We start from the raw sequence: 12,629 nt of genomic DNA on the forward strand, positions 1-12,629 counted from the left end.
ATTCTTAACCCACTGAGCGAGGCCAGGGATCAAACCCACATCCTCATGGATGCTAGTCGGGTTCACTAATAGCTGAGCCAAGATGGAAACTCCTTCCCTGGGCTCTTTTAATGAGCCACTCTATTCCCTCACCTGGAGCCCATCGCCTGGAGCAAAAAATGCTCCAGCCATTTGCCTCAGAGGTTGCAATCAAGAGTCCAAGAGCAGTTTACTACAAGTTTTATTTAGCCCTCAGAAAAAGCGGGCCACTCAGAGGAGGGACTGGCCCTGGCTATAACTGGGTTTCTCCTTATATTCCTATATCACGGACCTGTTTGGGGACCCCTATTTTCTTGCCCCAGGCCCACTAACTTCCTATCCCAACACCCCTGGGCCATGTGTTGTTTTGATCTCTGTATGGGGAGGACATATTTTAATCCTGATTGGCTTTGGGTGAAGACACCTTATTTGCATGGAAACAAAGTTCTAGAAAAGTGCTCCAAAGAGCATTTTTATGATACCTGTATGTGTATTCATTGTTTGATCGCAGGCCTCCTGTTTTGATAATTGATAAATGGCCTGTTTAAAATCACCTGGGTCTGAGTCTGGGTCTCAGTTAGCTAGGTCCTATCCTACCTAATATAGGCAATAACCCAAGTCAGCCTCTGTCTGCCTGCCTGTGCCGAATTGAAACACAAAGCAATTAAACTACCTTTTTCTCCTTTATCCAAAACTCTGTGTTTCAATTCGGCACAGGCAGGCAGACAGAGGCTGAATTTCAGCGACAATATTTTAAATTTTCCTTTTGCCACTCAGAAACCTGAATAACCCCATTTTACCTTGAAAAATAAAATATTTCCTAGTCACTTCATTGGCGCATCAGAAACAGCCATTGCCTGGAGCAGTCAGCCATGAAGACCTTCTTTCCTACAGGAACATCCAGGATCATCTTAAACTCATCATTTTCAACTGCTTTCCTTTCCAATAATCTCTTTTACTGCCGTTCTTGTTTAAAAATTTTTTTTCCAAGAAATTGCATAAATTACTTTTACTGTAATGCATCAAGTTTCCCATAAACTAGGAAATTTCCCCTATGATTTAAAACTCAGTACCCATATTTCCTCACCCTGAGGAAGACCCTAAAACTGCATGAACTTATTCTCTTTAAATCCACGTGTTGACTTAAAAAAAAAAAAAAAGCACAACCTGAAAGTTGAGAGTTAAGGTTCTGGGGGGGCAAAATTAGGATTTAAACCCTGGAGACAGCTTCTCAGGTAGCCCTGAGAGGCTGCTCCCAGGAGGTGAGGGAGGAGCTACGATATATGGGAATTTTTGCAACAGTGGACCAGTAGCAGGACAAAAGAGGGGTGGGCTCACTGAAATCATTCCTTTGATGTGCACCTCTGCTATCAGGGCCAGTATCCTGAGTTTTCACAGCCTGCAGGATTCATGGTTCTCACCCTTGGAGGTAACCGCATTCACAGATATCTCAACATTCTTTGTTTTATCCTTACCTACAGCTACCTCTGAAATACCACCCAACTAGGAAAGGAGGCTATTAGGATATGATAAAGGGGGAGGTGCATGCCTTGTACACATTTTACAAGTTTGTTGCTGACCTCCTGAAGGTTACTGCTAGTCACAAGGAGCAGACATCACCATGAAAAATTTTAATGTTTTTCCAGATATGAAGAGATGCAAGAATTGGGCACATAAAATCTTTTCCTAAAAATATCTGACTACCTGAAGACCTGTTTTTTCAGTTTTCCCAGAGCACAGAGTGCTTCACTCAGAATTTTCACCCTGAGCTCTGCTGGTGGGCAGGGGATGGGTGCTGCAGATCTGCAGCTGCTGATGGCAAGGGCCTTCTTAAAGAAATCTGAGATTGCAGGAAATCTTTTCTAGATCTCTTCCTCATCGTATAGCTCAGCTCCCAGAAATCCTCCACATTGATCATGTTAGGACATCCTGAGACCTTCAGAACACCCATGCTAGGGCTCTAATTTTTTTTTTTGCCTTTTTTTTTTTTTTTTTTTTTTTTTTTAGGGCCATGTCCATGGCATATGGAAGTTCCCAGGCTAGGGGTCTAATTGGAGCTGTAGCTGCTGGCCTACGCCAGAGCCACAGCAATGCCAGATCTGAGCCACATCTGTGACCTACACCACAGCTCACAGCAACACCAGATCTTTAACCCACTGAGCAAGGCCAGGGATCGAACCCACAACCTCATGGGTCCTAGTCTGGTTCATTTCCGCTGCACCACAATAAAAATTCCCTCAGGCTCCAAATTTGATCATTCTATGAGAATCTCGGGAAAGGGGCCCACATTGGGGTAATTAAGCCCTCTCCAGGTAGTTCTAATCTGCAGCCACACTGGGATAATTAAGCCCTCTCCAGGTAGTTCTAATCGAATCTGTTCAATTTATTGTTAGAGTCCCTGACTCCCTGCATCACAATGAGGTAGGGATGGACCAAAGAGGTGCCCGCCCTCAGGTGAGGCTTGGGGTTTAAAACAGCCAATTTTACCCCAAGCTTCATGTGAGAGTCTCCAGTAGAGCTTTTCACAAAGACAAATGCCTGGGACCCAGCCCCAAATAATTAAGTCTGAATTACTTGGGTTGGCCTTCAAAATGCTTTCCAGCAATTTCCATCGTAGAATTGGGGCTGGGAAACTGTTTTACTGATAAACTCATTTGCAGACAGGCTCAAAAATTTCGCTGAGTTTCTAGACTAGTGGGAGAGCTATACTTGACCTGAAGCCATGTTTGAACTGTACAAAGTGTTAGTCAAGGTCGAGGGCAGAATAACAGGGAAATACCACTGGAAAGGCCTCTATGCACTGAGTGACTGACTACCTTAGAACTGTGTGAAGACTATGAGCCAACAGGTGTCATGAGCCAAATGATAATGTGAGCCAACTGTGCTATTGGGTGATTGGAGGACCAATCATATTCAAGACCTTTAATCGTGGCTGGTCCGCCCACAAGCTTCTGAGACTGCCAAGGCGGAGACGAACGAACATCTTTCTCTAGCCTAGGGCTCTCTGACTTTCTTGAACTCCAGCAGGGCAAAGGAAATGCCAGCTTTCTGCAGGCCCTGCATCAGGGCCTGTCTGTGGCTTCAAAAAATGCTCCAGTATGAAATTGAAGGTACGTGGAGAGGGAATTGCTTATTTTATGTTTGTGAGAAGACAGCTGGGTTGTCTTTTGTTTTGTGTTTCTAGAGCCTTGAAAACATGTGTCCTGCAAACTTCTCTGTTCTTTGCCAGTAGTAAACATTTGAATACTTAGAGCAAGTCTGTTGGAAGGTGTTATTACTACAATCATTTTATAGAGAAGGAAACTGAGGCACAGCATAGTAAGGACCTCAAACAGAGATGCACAGTTGAAAGTCCGGAGAACCTTGCACTATAGCTTCTGAGTCCATGAGTTTTGAGTTGTCTCTACTGCCTCTCAACAGCTTGATGGAATATCCCTTCACAGGTTACTGATTTTAATGGGATTACGTGTCTGCTTTGATGTTGTATGTTAATTAACTTCATTTTTAATCCCTAGACGTTCCATTTAGGTTATTTGTGTCTTCCTAGCACTCCTTTATGCTTCTGCTTCCCCTTCATGCTTCAGCATAAGGAGTCCACCTTTCATAGCTGTTTTAAAGTCTTTCTGTACCAATTCTACCATCCGTGTTACTTCTGGGTCTATTGGTTGATTTATCTGCTGGTGATGAATTGTATTTCTCTGTTTCATTGCACATCTGGTAACTCTCAGTAGGAGACCAGCATTTTGCATTTTATATTGCTGGGTGCTCTGAGTTGCTGTGAAGATATGTGAAATCCTATTTGATACTTTGAAGGATTGTTTTAAATGTTTGGTAGTTGGGACCAGAACAGGTTTCAACTGATGGATAATTTGGCTCAATTACTGAGGCAATGCTCTTCTGAGCACTGTATTTGAATCTCCTGGATAGAAGGTTTTTATACTCTGGCTTCTGTGGACACAGATTTCTTCCTGGCCTTGAGTGACCCTAGGGTACCATTTCTGCATGTTTGAATACCTGAATTCAGGGTGTTTTATCTGCATGACATTGATTTTGAAGATGAATTTTCACCTGAAATAATTTAATCTCAATTTATAAATTTGTCTTGTGTTTTATGTTTTTGTCTGCCCTTTTCTGCTCATTGTAATATGTTCTATTTTTCTTATGTACACCCCTTCCCCCAATAAACAAGATACCACAGATGAATAAAATTACACTTGATTTATACCAATAGAAGGCCTTCTTATACCAAACAGCTTCATAAACATCCCTCACTCCTCTTATAACTGGGCTGGGGAAATAGGATATTTTCTTGTTTTTCTCTCAAATGAAATAGTCTTAAAGGTTTGAAAACTTTGTCCAAGGTCACACAGATAACATAGCTAGTACCTTCATCACGTTTCTTAACTGATAGGCTAAATCAGCTCTTACTTTTGGTAAACAGGAATCCTGACATACATTAAGGATAATTGTTTTTCTAGACTGTCCTCATAATTAGAAATGTAAAATCAAACTTTATACTGCTAATTAGTTTTTTCTTTAAAAAATGGTTAAAAAGTTATTCTTGACATTAATAGAGAAGATTATTCAAGGCTAGTGCAAAAGGGTATAGAGATTTAGCTTTACCCCCAATACAAGGAAAAGCAAATGATGAGGACTTCAAGGGTAGGGATGAGAAAATTGATTAGTGAAAATCATCCACCTTAGTATCTAAACTGGACTGAAGGAAGATTTTTGCTAAAGACAGGCTAATGTCTAGGCTTAGTCAAGCAACCTCAGAGGAGCCTAACTAAAGTGTGGTTATGAGGACAAACAAATGGAAAGACATCCCATGATGATGAGTTGAAAGAATTAACATTCTTTTTTTTTTTTTTTGTCTTTTTTGTTGTTGTTGCTATTTCTTGGGCCGCTCCCGCGGCGTATGGAGGTTCCCAGGCTAGGGGTTGAATCGGAGCTGTAGCCACCGGCCTACGCCAGAGCCACAGCAACGCGGGATCCGAACCGCGTCTGCAACCTACACCACAGCTCACGGCAACGCTGGATCGTTAACCCACTGAGCAAGGGCAGGGACCGAACCCGCAACCTCATGGTTCCTAGTCGGGTTCGTTAACCACTGCGTCACGACGGGAACTCCAAGAATTAACATTCTTAAAATATCCATCATATGCAAAGCCATTTATAGACTCAGTGCAACCCCTATCAAAATTCCCATGGCATTTTTCACAGAATTAGTGAATTCTAACTTCTAAAGCTTGTATGGAATCACAGGATCCCAAATAGCCAAAGCAATCTTGAGAAAGAAGGGCAAAGCTGGAGGCATCATACTTCTGATAGGAAACTACACCACAAATCAGAACCCAGAAGCAAGCCATCACCTATATTTGGTCAACTAACATTTGACCAGGAAGCCAAGAATACTTGCTGAACAAAGAATAATCTCATACTGTTGGGAAAATTGGATAATCAGATGCAGAAAATTGAAATAAGACTCATGACTTACACTACTCATAAAGTTAACTTAATCAAATATATTTCAGTAAAAATTTTTAAAATTTAAACAAATTTTTAAAACAATTAACTAAATATGATAAAACTGTCAAATTCCTAGAAGAAGCTTCACATTAATCTTGGTAATGATTTCTTGGATATAATACGAAAAGCAAAAATAAGAGGAATTAATATCAAACCAAAAAGCTTCTGCACAGCAAAGGAAATCATCAAAATGAAAAGTCAACCTCTACAATGGGAGAAAATATTTACAACCTCTATATCTGATGATTTATTATCCAAAATACATGAAGAACTCAATGTAACTCAACTTCAAAACAGAAGAAAAAAAAAAAAAAAAAGAACAACCCCACACACCATCTAAAAATTGGATAGAGAAACTCCAGTGTTTTTCCCAATACATTTAAGTGGCCAATAGCAACATAAAAAGCTACAACACACACCAATCAGGGAAATGTTAATCAAACCCACAGTATTGACACACAGCTGTTAGAAGTGCATCCTCAGAAAGATAACAACTGCTGGCAAACGTAGAGAAAAAGGAAATTTTGTGCACTGTTGGTGGGAATGTAAATTGGTACAGCCACTATGTAAAGTAATATGACGCTTCCTTAAAAAGTCATAAATATAACTACCATATATTCTAGCAATCCTTATTCTGGATAAATAGCCAAAAGAAAGGAAAACAGGACCTCAAAGAGATATCTGTCCTCCCATATTCATTGAAGCATTATTGACAATAACCAATACATGAAAACAACCTCGAAGTCCATCAGGAAATAAATGGATAAAGGAGATGGTGTGTGTGTGTGTATACACATACAATGGAATTCAATCATGAGAAAAAAGGAAAATACCATTTGCACCAATATGAATGAAACTTGAGGGCATTATATTAAGTGAAGTTGGAAAAAGCCAAATATTGTATGTTCTCATATATCTGTGGAATACAGAAAAGCCAAACTCACAAAAATGGAATAGAGTGGTTAACAGAGATTGGGGATTCGGAGATATTGGGGGATGTTATTCAAATGTTACAAACTCTCAGCTATAAACAGACAAATTTATGGGGATCTAATGTATGACATAGCATTTATAGTTCATAATATTATATACTTGTAATTTTAGAGTGTAGATCTCAAATATTCTAACTATAAAAATAATTGTTTGACATAGAGGCATTAACTAATGTTATGATAATCATTTTGCAATATATGTATAAAATCAACATGTTGTGTACCTTAAATTTACACAATGTTACATGTCAGTTATATCTCAATGCTAAAAAAACAAAGTTTGGTCAAGGAGGGAGTCTGTCAAAACCATCGAAAACCTTAATTTCAGAGTTGCTGTTATGGCTCAGTAGGTTAAGAACCCAACTAGTATCCATGAGGATGTGGGTTTGATCTCTGACCTCTCACTCATTGGATTAAGGATCCAGCATTGCCACAAGTTGTAGCATAGGTCTTAGAGGCAGCTTCAATTCATCCCCCTAGCCTGAGAACTTACATATGCTGCAGGTATAGCCCTAAAGAGAGGGAGGAAAAAAAAAAAAAAAACCACTTAATTTCTACTCTTTAAGACAATGTCACTTTTTTCATTATTCCTAGAAGATGATCAAAGAAACTGCAGAAACAAGATGCTATAGTAAATGAGATCTTGATGAATACATATTACAAGCAAAAATAGAAGTTACCATCATTGAGATGAAAAATTGAACTTACCTAAAGGTTTTAAATAGAACAAGCATAAACTTATTTTTGAAAGTGGTTAATTTCCCTTAAAACTCATGAAATTATAACAGTATTATCAACATTTCCTATATCAGAATTTTCATTTTTATGAAGTAAAATTTTCATTTTACTTTGATCCACTCAAATCTAAATCTTTAAATAGGACTTTTTACTTATTTTTCTTTTTATGGCCACACCCGTGGCATATGGAAGTTCCTAGGCCAGTGGTCAAGTCAGAGCTTTAACTGCCAGCCTATGCCACGGCAACCCGGGATCCATGCTGCATCTGCAACCTATCCTGCAGCTTTTGCAACACTGCATCCTTAACCCACTGAGCAAGGTCAGGAATCGAACCCACATCCTCACAGACACTTTGTTGGGTTCTTAACCCACTAAACCACAATGGGAACTCCTAAATAGAATCTTTTAAAATGAAACTGTAGAAAAAACTGAGTTACCAAAAAAATACTGTCCATGCATTTGGTTAACTAAACTAAGGGTAGGAGATTATTTCAACTATTAAAAGATAGGGAAGGATAAGACAAGTTTAAAGTATGTTACATAACTTTTAAAAAGTCTTAATATGATATCTTTTTTCATGTTTGTACATTTCATTGAAATTCACAAAAATGTTGGCAAATAGTTGTTGGTAGCGTTCACTTATTTTTTAAATTCATTTTTATCTCATGTCCACTTTGAAAGTTATTATATATTTTCTAACTACATCACCAAAAGTGTGTCATTTTATGTATTTTTATTAAAGAATTTTAGACTTAATCTTACATATTTTCTGTCATTAGTTTACACTCCTATTTTTATTATATCTTTTAATCTCTTTGTGTTTATTGTCTAAGCTTCAGAGAGATGTAACACATTAGTTTTCATGCTTTTTTCTTCTAAACAGTTTTTTAAAAAATTTCTCTAAATATATTTTTCTAAATATCTAGGGATATAAATTTCCATTGAAGCACCCACTTTTGTTAAATTCAATATGTCCTGATATATAGTTTTTTCATTATCCATTAGTTCTAAATGTTTTAAAATTTTTATTATGACTTTTCTTTAATCTATGAACTATTTAACAATGTGTTTGAATTTCTAAACATTTATAGGGTTTTAAGCCATTTTTGAATCTTTTATATTTTTATTTTTTGTCTTTTCAGAGCCACACCCAGAGCATATGGAGAGTCCCAGGCTAGGGATCGAATTGGAGCTATAGCCACCACAGCAATAAGGGATCCAAGCCATATCTGTGAACCTACACCACAGCTCACAGCAACATTGGATCCTTAACCCACTGAGCGAGGTCAGAGATCAAACCAACATCTTCATGGATACCAGTCAGATTTGTTTCCACTGAGCCACAATGGGAACTCCTAAGATATTTTTTAAACGAACGTGTTTCTTTATTGTACTGTCAGAAACACATTTATATGATTATCTTCATTTCCTACTATGTTGAGGCTTTCAGATTAATATAATCCATTTTAACTGACCCATAGGTACATGAGAAAAATATGTATTTGCTGACCTAACATGAAGTGTTCAATATGTTTATACTAAGTAAAACTTGCTAATTGTTCCGTTTTTATATATTCTTTTTATTATACTTGGATTATCATTAATTTAAAATTGTTCATTCTCTCATTGTAATACAAGATGGATCAGTTTCTCCATTTAATTCTATTATTTAGGCTTCTTAAAGCTTGATGTTAGTTTACTGGAAGCATGCATATTTAGAATTATTAGAGCTTTTTATAAAGAGCATGTATTTTTTCTGTATACTTTTGCTCCTCCCAATAATGCCTCTTTTTAAAAAATCTATTTAGTTTGATGTCAATATAGATATGAAATCTTTATCTTGGTTGTTATTTGCTCAGTATATCATTTTACACTGTTAACTTTCAATCTCTGCATATATATTTGCTTTATCTACTTGTATTTATACATGACACATATCTGAATTTTAAATATTTTTACAATGTAATCACTTGTGTCCATATGACAATTTTAGACCACTTATGTTTTTTTAAATAAGAAAAAAGGTTTTTTAAAAAAATCTAAATATATCTTTAGCTACTAAAGAAAATTAATGGATGGTTTAAAGTCACCCACCCCTCCAGAACACAACTTAGCCAAATGATTGTACAAGTGAGTTTGTTGCCTAATTGAACTTGGGTCTGCTAGCCTGCAAGTGGTAAAACCAATTTACTGACATCAAGCTGTGGTGAAGGAAGTGCAATGTCTGTTGCAGGTGCCAAGCAAGGAGTGTGGGCAGCTAATGCTCAAAAAACTTGAACTAGATTTTCTATTTTATTCAATGCACCGAACTTAAGGGATAGTCAGAGAAGCTCTCAGGCAGGAAGGCAAGAAGGCAAGACCCTCTAAAATGGCACTCATTTTGCTGGTTTCACTTTTGTCATTCCTTAGCTCTGCCTGTCTGGTGACTTTGTCAGCACTAGGGACCTATACATCAGGGATATAATTGTACTACAAGAGAAGACTAAACGTATTTGTACTCTAGCTGGCCTCCTGTCCCTGAAAGAAAAATACCTCCTGCAAAATAAAATTATATTCCTGACTCTGATGAGTGAACACAAAATCAGGGCAAAGAGACCTGCTATTGAAGTAATGCATTAGTTCAGCATTTCAATATTTAACTGCATCAGGGTTCTAATCATCACATCCCTCATCAGAATAGAGAGGTATGGGCTACCAAAACCAAGCACAGTGAATCTTTTATCAATGTGCTCTCTCCCCAGGACAGAGCTTGGAGCTGCTGTCATTAATTGCCTAATGGACTTGTTTTTCTATATTTTATAATTAATCCCTGTTTTGAATAAATCTTTTTTAGATTCATTAATATCTTTTATCTTGTTCTACCCAGGAGGCCAACTTCTCTCTTCAAGATGACTTTGAATCTCTCATCATTTGGGATGGATTTGATAATTTTTTCAAAACAAACTTATTTCTCTGTTTTCCAAATTCTGAGAGAGAGCCTCACTATCAGGCACATGAATTTAGACCAAGTAGCTAGGGTTATAAAAATTGAGCCACATACACATGTAATATCTTTTTCTGCCCTCTCCTTCTCTGCCACTTGGTGGGAGCTCTAGGAAATTCTGGACAGTGACTCTGAGAGTTAAGTGATTAACATTAGCCCTTTGGATATCAATCTTCCTGGAATTTCTTAAAGGACTGCTAGTATCTCTGATGGAACCCTCTTTCCCTGCCTCCACAACGTTATAGTGAAGGTAAGAGGTCTCGTCTATCCAACTTTCTACTTGTTTCCCATCTTTTCTAAAGCAATGTCCAATTATAGTTTAAAGTATTTGGCCCTCTCAAAAGACGATGAAGGATCAGGAAATAATAGAGGTCAAAGTAGCAGTTTCAAAGCCTTTTGTTCTCCATAAATATCTGAAGTATTTTTTCCTCAGTGAAGTAACGTCTGTATTTCTGAAATTTCTTCTGAATCTCAAAAGACCCTAACAATATACCTTGACCTTACATACTGGCTAAAATGTAACTTCGGTGACTCAGGCAACAGTTATCTATATTTTAATGTCTCTACAGAGTTTCTCAACAGCTATATACATAGATGCAGAAGAGGTAATATTTTTTATACAGCCACTTTGAAGATATGAATACAAATTAGGGAGGAAGGCGAAGGTGAGAAGCAATATCATAAGGAAAATGTGCATCTTCGTAAAAGCTAATTGTGAAGATAATTACTTTCTGCTTTGGAAGCACATGGATGATGTCGGCTCTTGCAGAGGAATTTATTCAAAGAAATAAAATAGATTGGGCTATTCAACAGTAACTGAATTGTTCATTATGTTAAGAATGGAAAGCAACCTTGTAAAATGTCATTTTTTGCCTTTATTTTAATTTTCCAAGAACATTTATGCCAACTAAATGTAAAATTTCCCCAACATCACTCCTAACTCATTAAAGGGGGAAAATAATATGGCTAAATGCCTTTTGACAAATAGGCGTGTTATTTAAATAATTATCACTGTCTTTTTCGGCAGAGATACAAACAAGGAAAAATCAAATGAAGGAGTCAAGGGGTATTCAAGATATTTGTCAAAGATAGGAAGCTAAAGAGGAAAAAAAAGGTTTAGTGAGGAATTCAGCCCTTGCTGTGAATAGCTATACCTGCAGAGCTCTGCCTGTCTCTGGAAGCATCTTGCACCTTCTCTCTCTTAGTCACTCACCCAACCTCCCCAACACACACTGAGAAAAGTGACTAAAATAATGGTAAAGAATAACCAGCCCCACACTTGGTATAAATTTGCATATTTCTTCCAGATTTTGAACAGGTGTTTGTTTCATCTTGTTAAAAAAACTGTTTCTATAGTTTCCTCAGATCTAGCTTGAATACTGGGTTGGTTCCTATGTGACTGGGCTGTTTCTGCCTAAGTCTTTATTCTCAACTTGGACTTCTGGAGGTTAACCTCTATAGATCTGTACAACTTTCTATTTCTGTTTGCCCCTGGCTGACCTGGGCATTTGGAAGTAACCCCTGGCCTGAATGTTGAGCCTGAAAATCCTGCTCGTATTTCCAGGCTGTCTTCATACCCATAATTTTTTTTTTTTAATCGGAGGTATAATTGACATAACATTGTATTAGTTTTATGTGAACAGTGTAATGATTTGATGATTCTATGTATTTCAAAACCATAACCACTGTAAGTCCCGTTAACATCCTTCGTTTTACACAAAGTTCCAAAATTTTTTTGTGTGATGAGAACTTTCAAAATCCACTCTAATTACTCTCAAATATGTGATACAGTATTATTAAATATACTGACATACTGTACATTACATCGCTGTGACTTTTTTTTTTTTTGTCGTTTTTGGGCCACACGTGGAAGTTCCCTGGCTAGGGGTCAAATCAGAGATGTAGCTACCAGCCTGCCCCACAGCCACAGCAATGCAGGATCCTTAACCCACTGAGCAAGGCTGGGGGTCGAATCCATGTCATCATGGATGTTAGTTGGGTTTGTTACTGCTAAGCCATACCAGGAACTACTTAATTCCTGCAAATAAGTGAGATCATACAGTATTTATCATTCTTTGTTCAACTTTTCACTCAGCGTAATGTTCTCAGTGTCCATCCATATTGTTGCAAATGGAAAATATTCATAACTTTTTATGGGTCAATAGTATTCTATTAAACATTTTTACATGTATGTATATATATTGTGCATATGTGTGTCACATTTTCTTTTACCCGTTTATTCATCAGTGAACATTTAGGTTATTTTATGTCTTAGTATTGTAATAATGCTCTAATGAACAGGAGGGTGCCTCTGTTTGAATTTATGTCTTTGTCTTCTTCAGATAAATACTCAGACATATGGAATTGTT

The 12,629-nt window shown here is 37.4% G+C and overlaps 1 long non-coding RNA gene across 1 annotated transcript in view; it reads left to right on the forward strand.

Moving 5' to 3' along the window:
* The first annotated feature begins 2,984 nt into the window (after positions 1–2,984).
* Positions 2,985–12,629, forward strand: part of LOC125137997 (uncharacterized) — an 85,902-nt gene continuing 76,257 nt past the window's right edge. Inside the window, exon 1 of the long non-coding RNA XR_007137559.1 lies at positions 2,985–3,128. This is a non-coding gene — a long non-coding RNA (uncharacterized LOC125137997). The remainder of the gene's footprint in view (positions 3,129–12,629) is intronic.

This window comes from Phacochoerus africanus, chromosome 10 (genome assembly GCF_016906955.1).
Source record: "Phacochoerus africanus isolate WHEZ1 chromosome 10, ROS_Pafr_v1, whole genome shotgun sequence".
Taxonomy (NCBI): Eukaryota; Metazoa; Chordata; class Mammalia; order Artiodactyla; family Suidae; genus Phacochoerus; species Phacochoerus africanus.